This window comes from Cetorhinus maximus, chromosome 10 (assembly GCF_964194155.1).
Source record: "Cetorhinus maximus chromosome 10, sCetMax3.hap1.1, whole genome shotgun sequence".
Classification (NCBI taxonomy): Eukaryota; Metazoa; Chordata; class Chondrichthyes; order Lamniformes; family Cetorhinidae; genus Cetorhinus; species Cetorhinus maximus.
The window spans coordinates 78,903,095-78,920,361 of NC_135888.1; positions in this window are offsets into that span (position 1 = coordinate 78,903,095).

Here is a 17,267-nt window from a genome sequence, read left to right on the forward strand (position 1 = left end):
ACATTTTTTTTTGTATTCTGATAATGAGAAGGCATACTGACCTCAGCAGTAAGAGGTCCAGTAACACTTTTGGGTTTTTAAAAATTAAAAGTATAAATTTTATTAACAAGAAAAGAAAACTTAAGCACACAAGATTACAGTTACACAATTTTGGTTTTGTCTTACAAAACATTCCCACAAAACTCTCTACTTGGTCAAACCCACAAGTAAACACTTTTCAGGCAACACTCCCTTATATATATTTAAATATGAAGTCCAGTAATATTACACAAGGCAAACTGCTGTGGCTTCAATAAAGGTGTACCACATGATCTTTACGCTCTTCCACTCCACAGGGGAATTTGCTTCAGGATTGCTGCAGCCCAAGATTTCTTAACAGCTCCAGCCATCTCCAGCTTAACAGCCATTTCTAGCTCAATAGTTAAATCCAGTTATCCACAGTAACTATACCCTTTTTCCCTTTCATCTTTTTATTGTTCACCACTTTGAAACTCAAACCCTTCCAAATATAAGATCTTTCATCTTTCCATCTTGTCTTTACTTTTGAGTCAATAAAATATATCCCCACTACTTGTTAACCTATGAACTCCTGTAAGGTGCAAACATTTTTCTTGTAACCTCTGACTCCCCATTGATATTCAAACGACCTCCCAATTTATCTAAAAATGCAAATGTTAGATATAACCTATTTACTTGTGCCTTAACTTAACACCTCTTATCCTTGTCATGTTTCCAAACCCCCACTCAACCTGACTCCTAGCAAACTCTTGCCCAGCTTAATTAAATCACACACACACACAGACATCCAGTCTTCTTTACCAGAATAACACAATATACCCCAAAATATTAAAAAACATCCATTCTCACACAAGTTCTATCAATGAGTCAAGTTTTCTCCTTGATCATCAACATTGTACCAGAGAATTGGGTGTGTGCATAAAAGAGTCTGCCACAGAGATTTAATTCTGTTAATTCACCATTACTAGGCTTTGTAGCCAACTCAACCCAGAGAACCTGGGATAGTGCCTCCTTGCTTGCAATGAAGGATGGTCATGGATTGGAAGATCTTTTTTAAAAAAGGAACTTAAAATATAGCAAACGCAATCTTTCTGCAGAACATGTCTGGCACATTCGATTGTGAACAATAGAACGAGTTTAGTCTCTTAACAAAGAAACTCGAAAATAATTCTGATCTTTCCCCATACAAATAAGGTGAGCAAAACACCTGAATATGTTTGCAACATTCTTTGAACAAATGCCATCACAGCATGTATTTTACTCTAAAGTTTGCTGATCCTACACCACTTTATTATTACTTTTGGCTGTTACCTTAATTTTAATATCAATGGAATTACATAATCATCACTGGAACCCAGGTCCTCACCACTTCACAACCATTTCTGCTGGATTTCTAAGTAGCAAGCTTAATAGAAGACTGTGTTGTTTCTTGCTTTGAATACTGTGTTAAGAAGTACTTGATAACTACCTGCATTTGAAGTGCCTTTATTGTACATGAAAGAAAGAGACTTGTGCTTATATAAAGCCTTTCAGCATATTCTAAAGCACTTTACAGTTAATGGAGTACTTTTGAAGTGTAGCCACTGTTATAATTTGGAAACGCAGCAGTCAATTTCTGTGACCAGATTTATAGTTAGAGAGCTGGGGTGGTGCAAGGCAGTGGAGGGAATTGGAGAAACTTGGTTCCACTGGGTTTCCTCATTTAATTTATCCTGAAATCTACACCACATCTACACGTTCCCCTTTATCCACGTTGCTTGTTACTTTTTCAAAGAACTATAATAAATTAGTCAAACACTATTTCCCTTTCACAGCACTGCACTGGAGTGACAGCCTAAATTTTTGTGCTTGCATATCTGGAGTGGGACTTGAACCCTTAACCTTTTGACTCAGCAGCAAGAGTGCTACCAACTAACTGAGCCTTGTCTCAACACATTGCAAGTGGCTTTGCAGAGAACGGAGGTAAATAATAGGCAAGCCATGGGGAAAGATTTAAGAGAAAGGACAGGTTGACAACATCTTTAAAGGAGAGTGTTAAGAGGGATTGCCAGAGAGTACGGCACTTGGTTCTGCCATCAATGATCGACCAAAATGTTGAAATGGTCAGAGTCAAAGAATGTGGGCTCTGTGACTGGATTTATGGCTAGAGAGTTGGGGTGGTGTAAGGTGATGTAGGTAGTTAGAGGAACTTGGTTCCATTGGGTTTCTTCCTTATTTAAGTTAACCTGAAATTGGTTACCTTGGGAAGGGATGACAGTTCGTTCCCTTGTGTTTGACTCAAACCAGTATTCTGAGGTATTGCTAGGCTACTCAGGTAATTCTGTTCAGCAGACCACTGTTACATTCAATGTTTTTTATGCTGACTGAGGGCATCCATGTTTTTTGTTGAGGCCTAAATCTCAGAAAATAAACAATTGATGCCTGAAAGATTGATTGCTGCTGAAAGAGGAGTCAAACAGCATTCCCTGTGAATTTTTTTAACCTTTATCTTAAGGCTGATAAAGACTTTAGGCTCTCCTCCGCATTTGTTGTTCCTATGGAAGTTGATGTGTTGGTGTTGAACGTAATGAAGTAAGATTTTCACATAACAGGGCTTTTGTTGAAGCTGAAATATACAAAATATTAAATGGATTACATAAAGACAAATTCTGCAATGTTTTTTGTGGTGGGGGTATCGTTAACAATTTTTCTCTCAGGTTTATGAACAGAGGGTTCGGCAAGAAATAAGGTTTACAAACAGAAATCTTCTGAATCAAGTTTTGACTGAGCTCAAAAAGAAAATGGAATTATTTTGTTTAGTCAAGCTAGATAAACCACTGATGTGGGAAGTACTGTGTTCATTATTTTGTATTATTATGAAAAGACATGTATTAATCAAATAAAATGAACCTGTTCAGAACTCTTGCTCAGTATGTTTACTTGCTTGAAATAAAGGAGATTCATGATTCTAATTTGGTCTCACAAAATGCCTTCAAAATGATTTCAGAGACACTTGAGGGCACATGCTAAAGGCAAGAATATCAAGATCAAGTCACACAAGGGGAGACTATTGGGCAAATGGCCTATTTCTCTGCCGTACATTCTATGCAATCCTATTACATCCCTAGGTTGCACTATTCTATAGATATGCACACATTTAAGTATAATACACTCAGACTGCTTAAAAGATTGACAAGCACCGCTGTACCAAAGAGAATATCCTAAACTTGTAAAAATATTATTTTTAAATTATACAAGATGATAGAAGCAAAAATTTAAACCAGTGCAAAATAATTTCTGACTAGAATTTCTTCATCCAAAGGATTATAAATGTCTGGAGTAATCTAGTCTACTGGGTAGTATAGATGTAAACTGGGGTTAAAATATATGGTAGGCTGGAAAAGTTAGAATAGCAAGGAGATAAACTTCAATGTGACCAGTAGCCCCTCCTTATCTGCTTTCCTTGCATTCTAATGCAGTTGACAACTGAAAGGAGCCAAACATCAATATTATCCTAAAGAGCAGTTCTCTTTAAGAAGCTTATCAAAGGCAACCCTTCTGAATCCCACTTTTACAGTAAAATATGTCTCTAAAGACCACAGTTCAGCATTTTGTACTTTGGACTCTTCCCCTATGGAACTAGCCTTAAGCATATAGAAAGGATAACTGTACATAGTACCTTGTATGCGTTCCTTTTCTTTTTATATAAATCTTAGTTGTGTTGGTGAAATTCCATTAGCAAGGGCCATACAGCAGGAATGTCAGAAGAAATACCAAGCAAAAGAAACATTCAGGAACATTAAGATAGAAGCAAAATACTGTGGATGCTGGAAACCTGAAACAAAAACAAAAATACCTGGAAAAACTCAGCAGGTCTGACAGCATGTGCGGAGAGGAACACAGTCAATGTTTCGAGTCTGTATGACTCTTCATCAGAACTAAGAAATATAGAAATGAGGTGGAATATAAGCTGGTTGAAGGGGGGTGGGACAGGTAGAGCTGGATAGAGGGCCAGTGATAGGTGGAGGCAAAGAAGAGATTGCGAAAGATGTCATAGACAAAAGGACAAAGGGGTGTTGACGGTGGTGATATTAGCTGAGGAATGTGCTAATGATGACATTAAGGGTAAAAAGCAGGACAAGCAAGTGACAGCCCTAGCTAGGGTGGGGTGGGGGAAGGGATCGAAATAGGCTAAAAGGTAGAGATAAAACAATGGATGGAAATACATTTAAAAATAATGGAAATAGGTGGGAAAAGAAAAATATATGTTAAAATAATATATATTAAAAATTATAAATTACTGGAAAAAGGGGGATCGGAAAGTGGGTGGGGATGGAGGAGAGAGTTCATGATCTAAAGTTGTTGAACTCAATATTCAGTCCAGAAGGCTATAAAATGCCTAGTTGGAAGATGAGGTGCTGTTCCTTCAGTTTGCGTTGAGCTTCACTGGAACATTGCAGCAGGCCAAGGACGGACATGTGGGCTTGAGAGCAGGGTGGTGTGTTGAAATGGCAACTGACAGGGAGGTCTGGGTCATGCTTGCGGACAGACCGAAGGTGTTCTGCAAAGCGGTCACCCAGTCTGCATTTGGTCTCTCCAATGTAGAGGAAACCGCATTGGGAGCAGCGAATGCAGTAGACTAAATTGAGGGAAGTGCAAGTGAAATGCTGCTTCACTTGAAAGGAGTGTTTGGGCCCTTGGATGGTGAGGAGGGGGGAAGTAAAGGGGCAGGTGTTGCATCTTCTGCGGTTGCATGGGAAGGTGCCGTGGGAGGGGGTAGAGGTGTACGGGTGATGGTGGAGTGGATCCCTGCGGAATGCCGCCAGGGGGGGTGAAGGGAAGATGTGTTTGGTGGTGGTGGCACCATGCTGGAGTTGGTGGAAATGGCGGAGGATGATCCTTTGAATGCGGAGGCTGGTGGGGTGATAAGTGAGGACAAGGGGGACCCTATCATGGTTCTGGGAGAGAGAGGAAGGTGTGAGGGCGTATGCACGGGAGATGGGCCGGACACGGTTGAGGGCCCTGTCAACCACCATGGGTGGAAAACCTCGGTTACGGAAGAAGGAATACATGTCAGAGGAACTGTTTTTGAAAGTGGCATAAGTTATTATTTAAACAAAACATTAGTGTAAGAAAAGCCAATTAAAGGTCATCTTATATAAAAGTAGATGGTGTGGGTCGGAGAATATTTGCTTAAATTCTATTAACTCATTTGCTTGCTGATCAGTTGGAATATGATAACATTATAATTGAAGGTCTTAATATTACTGTAATTTTTCAGCAGCTAGTTGTCATGCATGAGGTCTTGTGGCACAGAGCTAGAAATTCTGAGTTCAAGTCTCACTTAAAGACTTGATGGCCAAGGAAAGTGCAGCCACACCGGTATCAGCTTGTAAATCTTTCTAACATACGCCATTGGCAGGCAGTAAGAGTGGGAGAGATTCCTGGTCAGCCATGTGATAGAACGAAATTAGAGCCTCTACCATCACTATTCATAGCTCCAGGCTCCAACATGCATGTAAAGGTATGTTGCCACAACAACTTGGACTCCTTGGGGGGGCCAGTTGGCTGGATGGCCAGTGTGGATCAGATTGCTGCCAACAGCATGGGGTTCAATCCTGTTGCAGCTGGGTGGATAGAAACATAGAAACTAGGAACAGGAGTAGGCCATTCATCCCTTCACCATTCATTATGAGCATGGCTGATCATCCAACTCAATAGCCTGCTCCCGCTTTCTCCCCATGCCCTTTGATCCCTTTTGCCCCAAGAGCTATATCTAACTTCTTCTTGAAAGTATGCAATGTTTTGGTCTCAACTACTTTCTGTGGTAGTGAATTCCACAGGCTTACCACTCTCTGGGTAAAGAAATTTATCCTCACCTCAGTCTTAAATGGTCTACCCCATATCCTCAGACTGTGACCCCTGGTTCTGGACTCCCCCACCATCGAGAACATCCTTCCTGCATCTACCCTGTCTAGTCCTGTTAGAATTTTATAGGTTTCTATGAGATCCCCCCTCATTCTTCTGAACTCCAGCGAATATAATCCTAATCGACTCAATTTCTCCTTATATGTCAGTCCCACCATCCCAGGAATCAGTTGGGTAAACCTTTGCTGCACTCCCTCTATACATCCTTCCTCAGATAAGGAGACCAAAACTGCACACAATATTCCAGGTGTGGTCTCACCAAGGCCCTGTACAATTGCAGCAAGACATCCCTGTTCCTGTACTCGAATCCTCTGGCTATGAAGGTCAACATACCATTTGCCTTCTTTACCGCCTGCAGCTCCTGCATTCTTACCTTCAGCGACTGGTGTACAAGGACACCCAGGTCTCGTTGCACATTCCCCTCTTTCAATTTATAGCCATTCAGATAATAATCTGCCTTCTTGTTTTTGCTACCAAAATGGATAACCTCACATTTATCCACATTATACTGCATCTGCCATGCATTTGCGCACTCACTCAGCTTGTCCAAATCACACTGAAGCATCTCTGCATCCTCCTCACAGCTCACCCTCCCACCCAGCTTTGTGTCATTGCAAATTTGGAGATATTACATTTAATTTCCTCATTTAAATCATTAATATACATTGTGAATAACTGAGGTCCCAGCACCAATCCCTGCGGTACCCCACTAGTCACTGCCTGCCCTTCGGAAAAAGACCCGTTTATTCCTACTATTTGTTTCCTGTTTGCCAACCAGTTTTCTATCCATCTCAGTACACTACCCACAATCCCATGTGCTTTAATTTTACACACCAATATCTTCTGTGGGACTTTGTCGAAAGCCTTCTGAAAGTCCAAATAAACCACATCCACTGGCTCCCCCTCATCAACTCTACTAGTTAAATCCTTGAAAAATTCCAGTAGATTTGTCAAGCATGATTTCCCTTTCATAAATCCATGCTGATTCGGGGCAAGTCTCTGCCCTACCCATGGTGGAGGACATGGCATTGTGGGTTGGACCTACCTTTGGGCAAAGAACAGAATAAGTTGTCATGCATTCTAAACTTAGACCCAATGTACTATAATTATATGACATAGCAGCATGCACTTATATAATTTATGTTGTATCTACTAGATTGACTTTATATAACATGCAAAGTATTGATGTTGTGTATGTATGTGATACAGTATATATTCTGTTATGTGAAAACTCAAAAGACTCAGTGCTAAATAATTAAGAGTTATATACAAGGTGATAGTTTCTCCTTGCCTGATATGGAATGCACTTGTTCACTCTAAAGAAACATAACCCACCTGCCTAAGCCCAGAGAGCTTTGGTACAAGCTGGCAGAACCAAAGCTTTGATTTTGCCAAGTGTGCACAGAAATACTGCTAGAGTTTAATCAGATAAAATTGTGCATATACCAGCACAGAACAATGGCAAGCATTCTGTTGCTTGTTCAGCAAAGCTCATGGCATCTGTTAGGGTAGAGTCTTACAAGGATATCTGCAGCCAAGTGGGCAGAATTGCAGTCCCCAGTGACAGAGCTGCTGCTCCAGGCCCCGTAATGAGCCAGTTTGGCTAGTCAATGATCAACTGTGCCTTGGAATGCTGCAGATTTGCCTGGCTTAGAGGTCTTGATTATTTAGTACAACTGAGACTCAACTCAATCTGCTATCACCAGGTATGTCGACTTCAAAATTTCCTTGACCCCAAATATACTCACTTTTCTTCCCTCTCTCCCAAGGATAGTCACAAATTGATGATTAGACAACTGAGATCAGAGACCTCACTGGATAGACATTAAGTAGTAGGCACTTCTCACAAGAGCATAGCTCACCATAAAATATATTTTTTCTCAATATGTGTGTTGAATTTGTTATCTGCTCCTGGAGGAGGATGTACGAAGTAGTCAGAATGGAAGAAGAACGGGTACAACTTCCATTCCACAACATAACACATTGATCAGCAGTGCATTATTGATATGTCTTTTTTATGCCCTTTCCAATGCTGGTCTGCCACTTGGATCTTTCTGCCATTGGAGGTTGTCATATTGGCATCTTTTTGTGAGGTGACAGGCTAGCATGTACCCATGGGATGTTTTTTTCTTACTTTGGCAGTAAAAAGATAGTCTAATAGTTGGATAGTCCTCAGATTTCCACAGGGAGAGGATTGTTTTGTCAACTCACAAACTGATATTTATTTTGTACCAAAAGGAATCTTGACATGATGGATCTGATCTTATCATGTTAAGTAGCTTGTATGCAAACCTAAGCTGTATTGCAGAGATGGAAAACACAGAGCTAGAAAAGGGATGGCCTCTAGGCCATCCCTGATAATCAGACTGTGGCAATAAAAGTGATTTAACACGCACCTGAGGCTCTTAATTAAGCAGAGCCGTTTACATCCTGTTACCCAAAGCAAACTCTACAAACCTTAAGAGCTTGTTGGCTAGCATCATTTGTAAAGAATGCACTTAAAATTCATTTTCAAATGACACCTCATAAATTTGTTCAAGTATATTCTTAGAACCATAATGCTGGTTCAGTAAATGCCACAGGAGGAATTGGGCTAAATTTCTGGATCTCCAGGTGATCTTTCCCCCATATGCTACAAATAAGTTCCAGTAAAATGTGAAAACAATAATTCAGAGTCACTTAAATTAGATTGGAAGGGTGAGGGAATAGTACATGGAGCACGGATGAGCAAATATGCAGTTTATGAAGAGAGGAAAGAACACAGAATTTCAAACTTATTTCAATTAATTGATAAGCAAGTTTCTATAATGAGGATATAGGGTTGGAAACTCAGCTTGGGGTTGAATGGAATGCCAAAACTGCTAACTGTCTGGTTCAGCCTGAGGCATTGGCCAGGGAGTGGGATGGAATCAGTGGCAAGGGTATGGATTTTGCATCATTATCTGAAGACAATGGCTTTTGTTTCTCCAGTATTTAACTAGATAAAGTGTGGCTCATCCACAACTTTGAAAGAGGCAGAGGAGGTGTAGAGCTAGATGTTGTCAGCAGTGGAGGCTGGCCCTGTGTCTACAGATGATGCTGCAAAAGGGTCAGCATGCAATCTCCACCAGCAGTACAACCCTTCAAGAACTTGGCAATTGCCCAATTTTGACTCCTTGTGCAAAGTGCTTCTCACTTACATCTGGAAACACATTTCCAAATTGGAAGTAAAAATAGAAAATGCTGGAAAAACTCTGTTTCACTCTCCACAGATGCTGCCAGATTTAATGTTTGGAGTCAAATACGACTTTTTTTTAAGAGCAGCCATATCTATCAACAAACATCACAGCCTCCTCCAACCACATCCCTGGATATGTCTTGTACCATTTCTAGGACCTGTCATCAGAAAGCGGGGGAGGGGTGGGGGCACTGAAAGCCACACTCCTGCCCTTGCCTCTGACCCCTTCTACTCCCTGTGACCCCTAACCCCACCCTCACTCACCCCGCCCTCACTCACATTTGGTCTGGGGTACCATGATGTTCCTGGGCCTCTGGTGGGTGTAATGCTGCCAGCTGCTACTGCTCCTGCTGGTGGTGGAATAGCTGCAGCCTCTGATTGATCGGCAGCTCTCGGCGGGCATGACTTCCGCCACTGGGGACCTTAATTGTGGGGAGACCCGACAGCGGTCACTTAAGTTTCTGAAGGCCACTTGATTCCGTCAGGCCTTCCCCATGGAACTGACAGGGCTTCCCCGCCACTTCTCCGTTTGGTGGGTGGGACTCCCATCGGCCCCACAAAATCCAGTCCAGACTTCACCAACACTCTAGCAACATACTTTCTAAAAATATGCTCAGGAACTCATCTAAACAGACCAACTGCTGTACTACTCCACCATATATATATATATATATATATATATATATCACCCGGAAAAAGGGACTGATTGGTCTCCTTCCTAGGCATTCCCCATGGTCTAGCGCAGGGATGAGAGGTGTACATGAGGCTAGGCTGAGCAGCACCCTCAGTTGTGGGAGAGAGGGACAGGAGGACGTGTTGGTCTCCCTTCCTCTTAGGGGTACAGGACACCTTCCTCATCTGGATATCCTCTACCAGGACCCCCAGTGCCACATTATGCCACAGAGAACCTGTGTGCCCTTTCCCTCGGTCTCTGTTTTATCCTGTAACATGTAGCTGTGTGCCAGCCAGAGCACTCAAACCCGCAGCAAAAGCAAGTGTAAGAAACCCACATAAATGTTCCACAAAAATGACATTGAATAAACAGGTTTCTGGTTTAACACTGCCAGGCAGGTTCAAATTATTATAATCTGTAATTAGGACCAAAATTATATTCCAAATTCAAACTTTAAAAGAGGCTACTCTTATTAGTACTACACTCAGTGAGGCTTTTTTCGCCCTTTGGCCAAAATAGCACTAATCCTTCCTCAAACATTATCCCCTTAAATTCTGGAATCAACTATATAACCCTTCATTGTACCTTCTCAAATAATTAAATATCTTTCTTGCAACAGGGAGACACATTATTCCAGATGTGGCCAAGTATAGTTTAAAAAAACCTCTCTTGATTTATCAGAGAACCACAGAATGGTTACAGCACAGAAAGAGGCCATTCTGCACATCATGCCCATGCCAGTTCTCTGTAAGGGCAACTCAGCTAGCCCCATTCCCTCACCATTTCCCATAGTGCTGCAATATTTTCCTCTTCAGATAATTATCCAATTCCCATTTGAAAGCCATAATTGAATCTGCCCCCACTACTTTCTCAGGCATTGAATTCCAGATCCTAATCACACAAGCTTTTCCTCATGCCACCTATGGTTCTTATGCTTACAACCTCAAGTTGGTGACCTTTGGTTCTCGACCCTTCTGCTAATGTGAATAGTTTCTCCCTATCTACTCTGTCCAGACCCCCCATGATTTTGAACAACTCTATCAAATATCCTCTCAACCTTCTCTTCTCCAAGGAGATCAGCCCCAGCTTCTCCAATCCACCCACATAACTGTAGTCTCTCATCCCTGGAACCATTTTGGAAATCTTTTCTGCACCCTTTCTTTTTTTTAAATTCATTCATAGGATGTGGGCTTCGCTGGCTGGGCCAGCATTTATTGCCCATCCCTAGTTGCCCTTGAGAAGATGGTGGTGATCTTCCTTCTTGAACCACTGCAGACCATGTGGTGTAGCACCCAGAGTACTGTTGGGAAGGGAGTTCCAGGATTTTGACCCAGTGACAGTGAAGGAATGGTGATGTATTTCCAAGTCAGGATGGTGAGTGACTTGGAGGGGAACTTCCTGGTGGTGGTGTTCTCATCTATCTGCTGCACTTGTCCTTCTAGATGGTAGTAGTCGTGGGTTTGGAAGGTCCTGTCGAAGGAGCCTTGGTGAATTCTTGTAGATGGTACACACTGCTGCTACTGTGTGTCAGTGGCGGAGGGAGCGAATGTTTGTGGATGTGGTGCTAATCAAGCAGGCTGCTTTGTCCTGGATGGTGTCAAGCTTCTTGAGTGTTGTGGGAGCTGCACCACCAGGCAATTGGAGAGTATTCCATCACACTCCTGACTTGTGCTTTGTAGACGATGGACAGGCTTTGGGGAGTCATCAGGAGGTGGGGTACTTGTCGTACGATTCTTAACTTCTGTTCTGCTCTTGTAGCCACAGTATTTATATGGCTAGTCCAGTTCAGTTTCTGGTCAATGGTGACCTCCAGGATGTTGATAGTGGGGGATTCAGTGATGGTAATGCATTGAACATCAAGGGGCAATGGTTGGATTCTCTCTTGTTGGAGATGGTCATTGCCTGGCACTTGTGTGGCGTGAATGTTACTTACCACTTGTCAACCCAAGCCTGGATATTGTCCAGGTCTTGCTACATTTGGACATGGACTGCTTCAGTATCTGAGGAGTCGCGAGTGTTGCTGAACATTGTGCAATCATTAACAAACATCCCCACTTCTGACCTTAGGATGGAAGGAAGGTCATTGATGAAGCAGCTGAAGATGATTGCACAGAGGACATGACCCTGAGGAACTCCTGCGGTGATGTCCTGGATCTGAGATGACTGACCTCCAACCATGTTCCTTGTGCTAGGTATGACTCCAACCAATGGAGAGTTTTCCCCCTGATTCCCATTGGCTCCAGTTTTGCGAGGGCTCTTGGTGCACACTCTGTCAAATGCAGCCTTGATGTCAAGGGCAGTCCCTCTCACCTCATCCCAGGAGTTCAGCTCTTTTGTCAATGTTTGAATAAAGGCTGTAATGAGGTCAGGATCTGAGTGGCCCTGGCAGAACCCAAACTGGGTGTCAGTGAGCAGGTTATTCCTAAGCAAGGGCCACTTGATAGCACTGTTGATGACACCTTCCATTACTTTACTGATGATGGAGAGTAGACTGATGGGGCGGAAATTGGCCAGGTTGGATTTGCCCTGCTTTTTGTGTACAGGACATACCTGGGCAATTTTCCACATAGCAGGGTAGATGGCAGTGTTGTAGCTGTACTGGAACAGCTTGGCTAAGGGTGCGGCAAGTTCTGGAGCACAAGTCTTCAGCACTATTGCCGGAATATTGTCAGGGCCCATAGCCTTTGCACTATCCAGTGCTTTCAGCCATTCCTTGATATCACGTGGAGTGAATCGAATTGGCTGAAGACTGGCATCTGTGATGCTGGGGACCCCCGGAGGAGGTAGAGATGAATCATCCACTTCTGGCTGAAGATGGTAGCAAATACTTCAGCCTTATCTTTTGCACTGATCTGCTGGGCTCCTCCATCATTGAGGACGGGGATATTTGTGGAGCCTCCTCCTTCAGTGAGTTGTTTAATTGTCCACCATCATTCATGAATGGATGTGGCAGGACTGCAGAGCTTAGATCTGATCCATTGGTTGTGGGATTGCTTAGCCCTGTCTATCACTTGCTGCTTATGCTGTTTGGCACGCAGGTAGTCCTGTGTTATTGCTTCACCAGATTGACACCTCATGTTAGGTATGCCTGTTGCTGCTCCTGGCATGCCCCCCTGCACTCTTCATTGAACCAGGGTTGATCCCCTGGCTTGATGGTAATGGTGGAGTGGAGGATATGCCAGGCCATGAGGTTACAGATTGTGTTCGAGTACAATTCTGCTGCTGCTGATGGCCCACAGCGCCTCATGTATTCCCAGTCTTGAGTTGCTAAATCTGTTCGAAATCTATCCCATTTAGCACAGTGGTAGTGCCACACAACATGATAGATGGGTATCTTCAATGTGAAGGCGGGACTTTGTTTCCACAATGACTGTTCGGTGGTCACTCCTACCGATAATGTCATGGACAGGTGCATCTATGGCAGGCAGGTTGGTGAGGATGAGGTCAAGTATGTTTTTCCCTCTTGTTGGTTCCCTCACCACCTGCCACAGACCCAGTCTAGTAGCTATGTCATTTAGGACTCGGCCAGCTCGGTCAGTAGTGGTGCTACTGAGGCACACTTGGTGATGGACATTAAGGACCCCCACCCAGAGTAAATTCTGTGCCCTTGCCACCCTCAGTGCTTCTTCCAAGTGATGTTCAACATTGAGGAGCACTGATTCATCAGCTGAGGGAGGGTGGTACGTGGTAATCAGCAGGAGATTTCCTTGTCCATGTTTGTTTGACCTGATGCCATGAAACTTCATGTGGTCCGGAGTCGATGTTGAGGACTCCCAGGACAACTCCCTCCCGACTGTATACCACTGTGCTGCCACCTATGCTGGGCCTTTCCTGTCGGTGGGACAGGACATACCCGGGGATGGTGACGGTGGTATCTGGGACATGACCTGTAAGGTATGATTCCATGAGTATGACTATGTCAGGCTGTTGCTTTACTAGTCTGTGAGACAGCTCTCCCAATTTTGGCACAAGCCCCCAGATGTTAGTGAGGAGGACTTTGCAGCGTTGACAGGGCTGCGATTGCTGTTGTCGTTTCTGGTGCCTAGGTCGATGTCGATGCTGGGTGGTCCATCCGGTTTCATTCCTTTTTTGTGACTTTGTAGTGGTTTGTTACAACTGTGTGGCTTGCTGGACCATTTCAGAGGGCATGTGAGAGTCAATCACATTGCTGTGGGTCTGGAGTCACATGCATGAGGCCAGATTTCCTGGTGAACCAGATGTGTTTTTAGAATGACTGACAATGGTTCCATGGTCATTGTTAAACTCTTAATTCCCAGATTTCTATTCAATTCAAATTCCACCATCTGCTGTAGCCATATTCGAACCTGGGTCCCTAGAGCATTATCCTGGGTTTTTGGATTATTAGTCCAGCGACAATACCACTACACCATCATTCCCCGCCCCACCCCCCGGGCTTTCACATCTTTTCTAAAATGTGGTGCCCTGGACACAATATTCCAGTTGACGCCACACCAGTGTTTTACAAAGGTTGATCATAACTTCCTTGCTTTTGTACTCAGTGCCTCTATTTATAAAGCTCAGGATCCATATGCCATATTAGACACTTTTTCAACACACTCTGCCGTCAACAATTTGTGCACATAAACCCCTAGGACTCTGCTTCTGCACCTCTTTTAGATTTTTATCCTTTATTTTATATTGCTTTTTTCATTTTCCGACCAAAATTTATCAGTTCATATTCCTCTGCGCTAAATTTCATCTGCCACTTGTCCAGCCATTCCACCAGCCTATCTGTCTCTTTGAAGTCTATTACCATTGTCCTCACAGTTCACACTATTTCCAAGTTTAGTGTCATCTTCAGATTTTGAAATAGTGCCCTGCACACCGAAGTCTAAGTCATTAATATATATCAGGTAAAGCAGTGATCCTAGTCGTGACCACTGGAAAAGCCCGCTGTCCTCCAGTCTGAAAAACAATTGTTCACCATAATTTAAAAACAAAATACTGTGGATGCTGGAAATCTGAAACAAAAACAGAAAATGCTGGAAAAACTCAACAGGTCTCGCAGCATCTGTGGAGAGAGAAACAGAGTTAACGTTTCGAGTCCAAATGACCACCTGAAGAAAGATCATACGGATGCGAAATTTGAACTCTGTTTCTCTCCCCACAGATGCTGGTAGACCTGCTGAGTTTTCCCAGCATTTTCTGTTTTTGTTCACCACTACTTTCTGTATCCTGTCACTCATCCAACTTTGTATCCATGCTGTCACTGGTCCTTTTATTCTGGGCCAGATCCGTTTTCATCCCACTAAAATTGGCCCTCCTCCAATTAATTATTCCATGGGCTTTGACTTTGCTGACAAGTCGGTAATGTGGCACTTTATCAAATGTCTTTTGGAAGTCCATGTACACCACATCAACGTCATTACCCTCATCAACCCTCTCTGTTACCCCATCAAAAAACTCAATCAAGTTAGTTAGGCATGATTTGCCTTTAACAAATCTATGCTGGTTTTCATTAATTAATCCATATTTGTTCAAGTGACTGTTAATTTTGGCCTGAATTATTGTTTTGGAAAACTTTCCCACCACCAAGGTTACACTGATGGACTGCAGTTACTGAGCTTACCTTACACTCCTTTTTGAACAAGAGTGCAATATTTGCAATATTTAAGTCCTCTGGCATCATTCTGTGTCTTAGGATGATTGGAGGATTATTGCCAGTGTTTCCGCAATGCTCACCCTTACTTCCCTCAGTATCTTCAGATGCATCTCATCATGTCCTGATGACTTATCATCTTTAAGTATAGTCAGACTTTCTAATACCTTCCCTTTATTAATATTTAACCCATCTAGTGTCTCAACTACCTCTCTTTCTATGACTTTAGCAGTATTTTCTTCCTCGGTAAAGACAGTTGCAAAATATTCATCTAGTACCTCAGCCATGCCCTCTGTCTCCATGCATAATTCCCTTTTTTGGTTCCTAATCAGCTCCACCCCTCATTTTCCTACAATTTTACTCTTTATATGCCTATAGAAGATTTTTGGATTTCCTTTTATGTTAGCTACCAGTCCCTTCTCATACTCGCTCTTTTTTTTTCATTTTCTCTCTAAACTTTCTATATTCAGCTTGGTTCTCACTTGTATTATTAACCTGACATTTGTCTTACCTAGCCTTTATCTGCTTCATCTTACTCTCTATCTCTTCCATCATCCAGGGAGCTCTGGCTTTGTTTGCCCATTTCTCCTCCTGCTCCTCCTGGGAATGTATCTTGACTGTACCTGAACTATCTCCTCTTTAAAGGCAGCCCATTGCTCTGTTACAGTTTTGCCTGCCAATCTTTGATTCCAATTTATCTGGGCCAGATCCATTCTCATCTAACTGAAATTGGCCTTCTTCCAATTAATTCTTTTTATTCCCAATTGCTCTTTGTCTCTTTCCATAGCTAACCTAAATCTTTTGATACTATGATAAGCGTTCCATAAAATTGTCCTCCACTGCCATTTCAACCACTTGATCCACCTCATTTCCTCGATGCAGCAATGCCTCCTTCCTCACTCAGCTGGAAACATACTGAACTAGAAAATTTGCCTGAACACACTTTAGAAAAATAAAAGCAAAATACTGCGGATGCTAGAAATCTAGAACAAAAACAAAAATACCTGGAAAAACTCAGCAAGTCTGACAGCATCTGCGGAAAGGAATACAGTTGACGTTTCGAGTCCGCATGACCCTTCATCAGATCTAAGGAAATAGAGAAACGAGGTGAAATATAAGCGGGTAGAGGGGGGGTGGGACAGGTAGAGCTCGATAGGGGGCCTTTAGAAACTCTTCCTGTTCTCTTCCCTTTACACCATTACTATCCCAGTCTATATTACGATAATTAAAGTCCCCTCATTATAACTGTCTTATAGTGCACCTCGCTATAATTGTTTTGAAAATTTGTTCCTCTATGGGCAGAATATTACTGGCCTCCAGGAGGTGGGGAGGGAGGCGGCTGGGGTGGATGGATGTGTGGTGTGGTAAATTCACAGGGAACTGTTGGATCAGCTCCTCAACCATGTCATGCTTTTGCGGAATTTTACCAACAGCAAGATCGGAATCAGACAGGCTGTCCACCCCAAAGAAGCAGGCAGCCAATTTAAATATGTAAAGCCCCAACTGAGGGCCATTTACCAGCACTTTTCCAACAGTGGATGAATCCCTCGCTACGTGAGAAGGCCACCAGCTAAATAAAGGTGGCCTCCCAGTCGAAGCCTGGGGAAGAAAGATTTTAAAAGCAAAGAGGGACCGTGGACAAGGAAGTCAACCCACTGTGGCCCATCTGTATCCCCAGAGGAATTTTTCCTCCAGGACTCTTTTTCTTGCCTACCTGCTGTAGGCTGCAGGGTCCCTGCCTGCCTCAGCAGTGTCCTCCACTCCTGGTGGCACGGCTGAACTTGTTGAGCTACCGACCCTCTGATTGGGATGGCACTCTTGGGGGTGGGCTG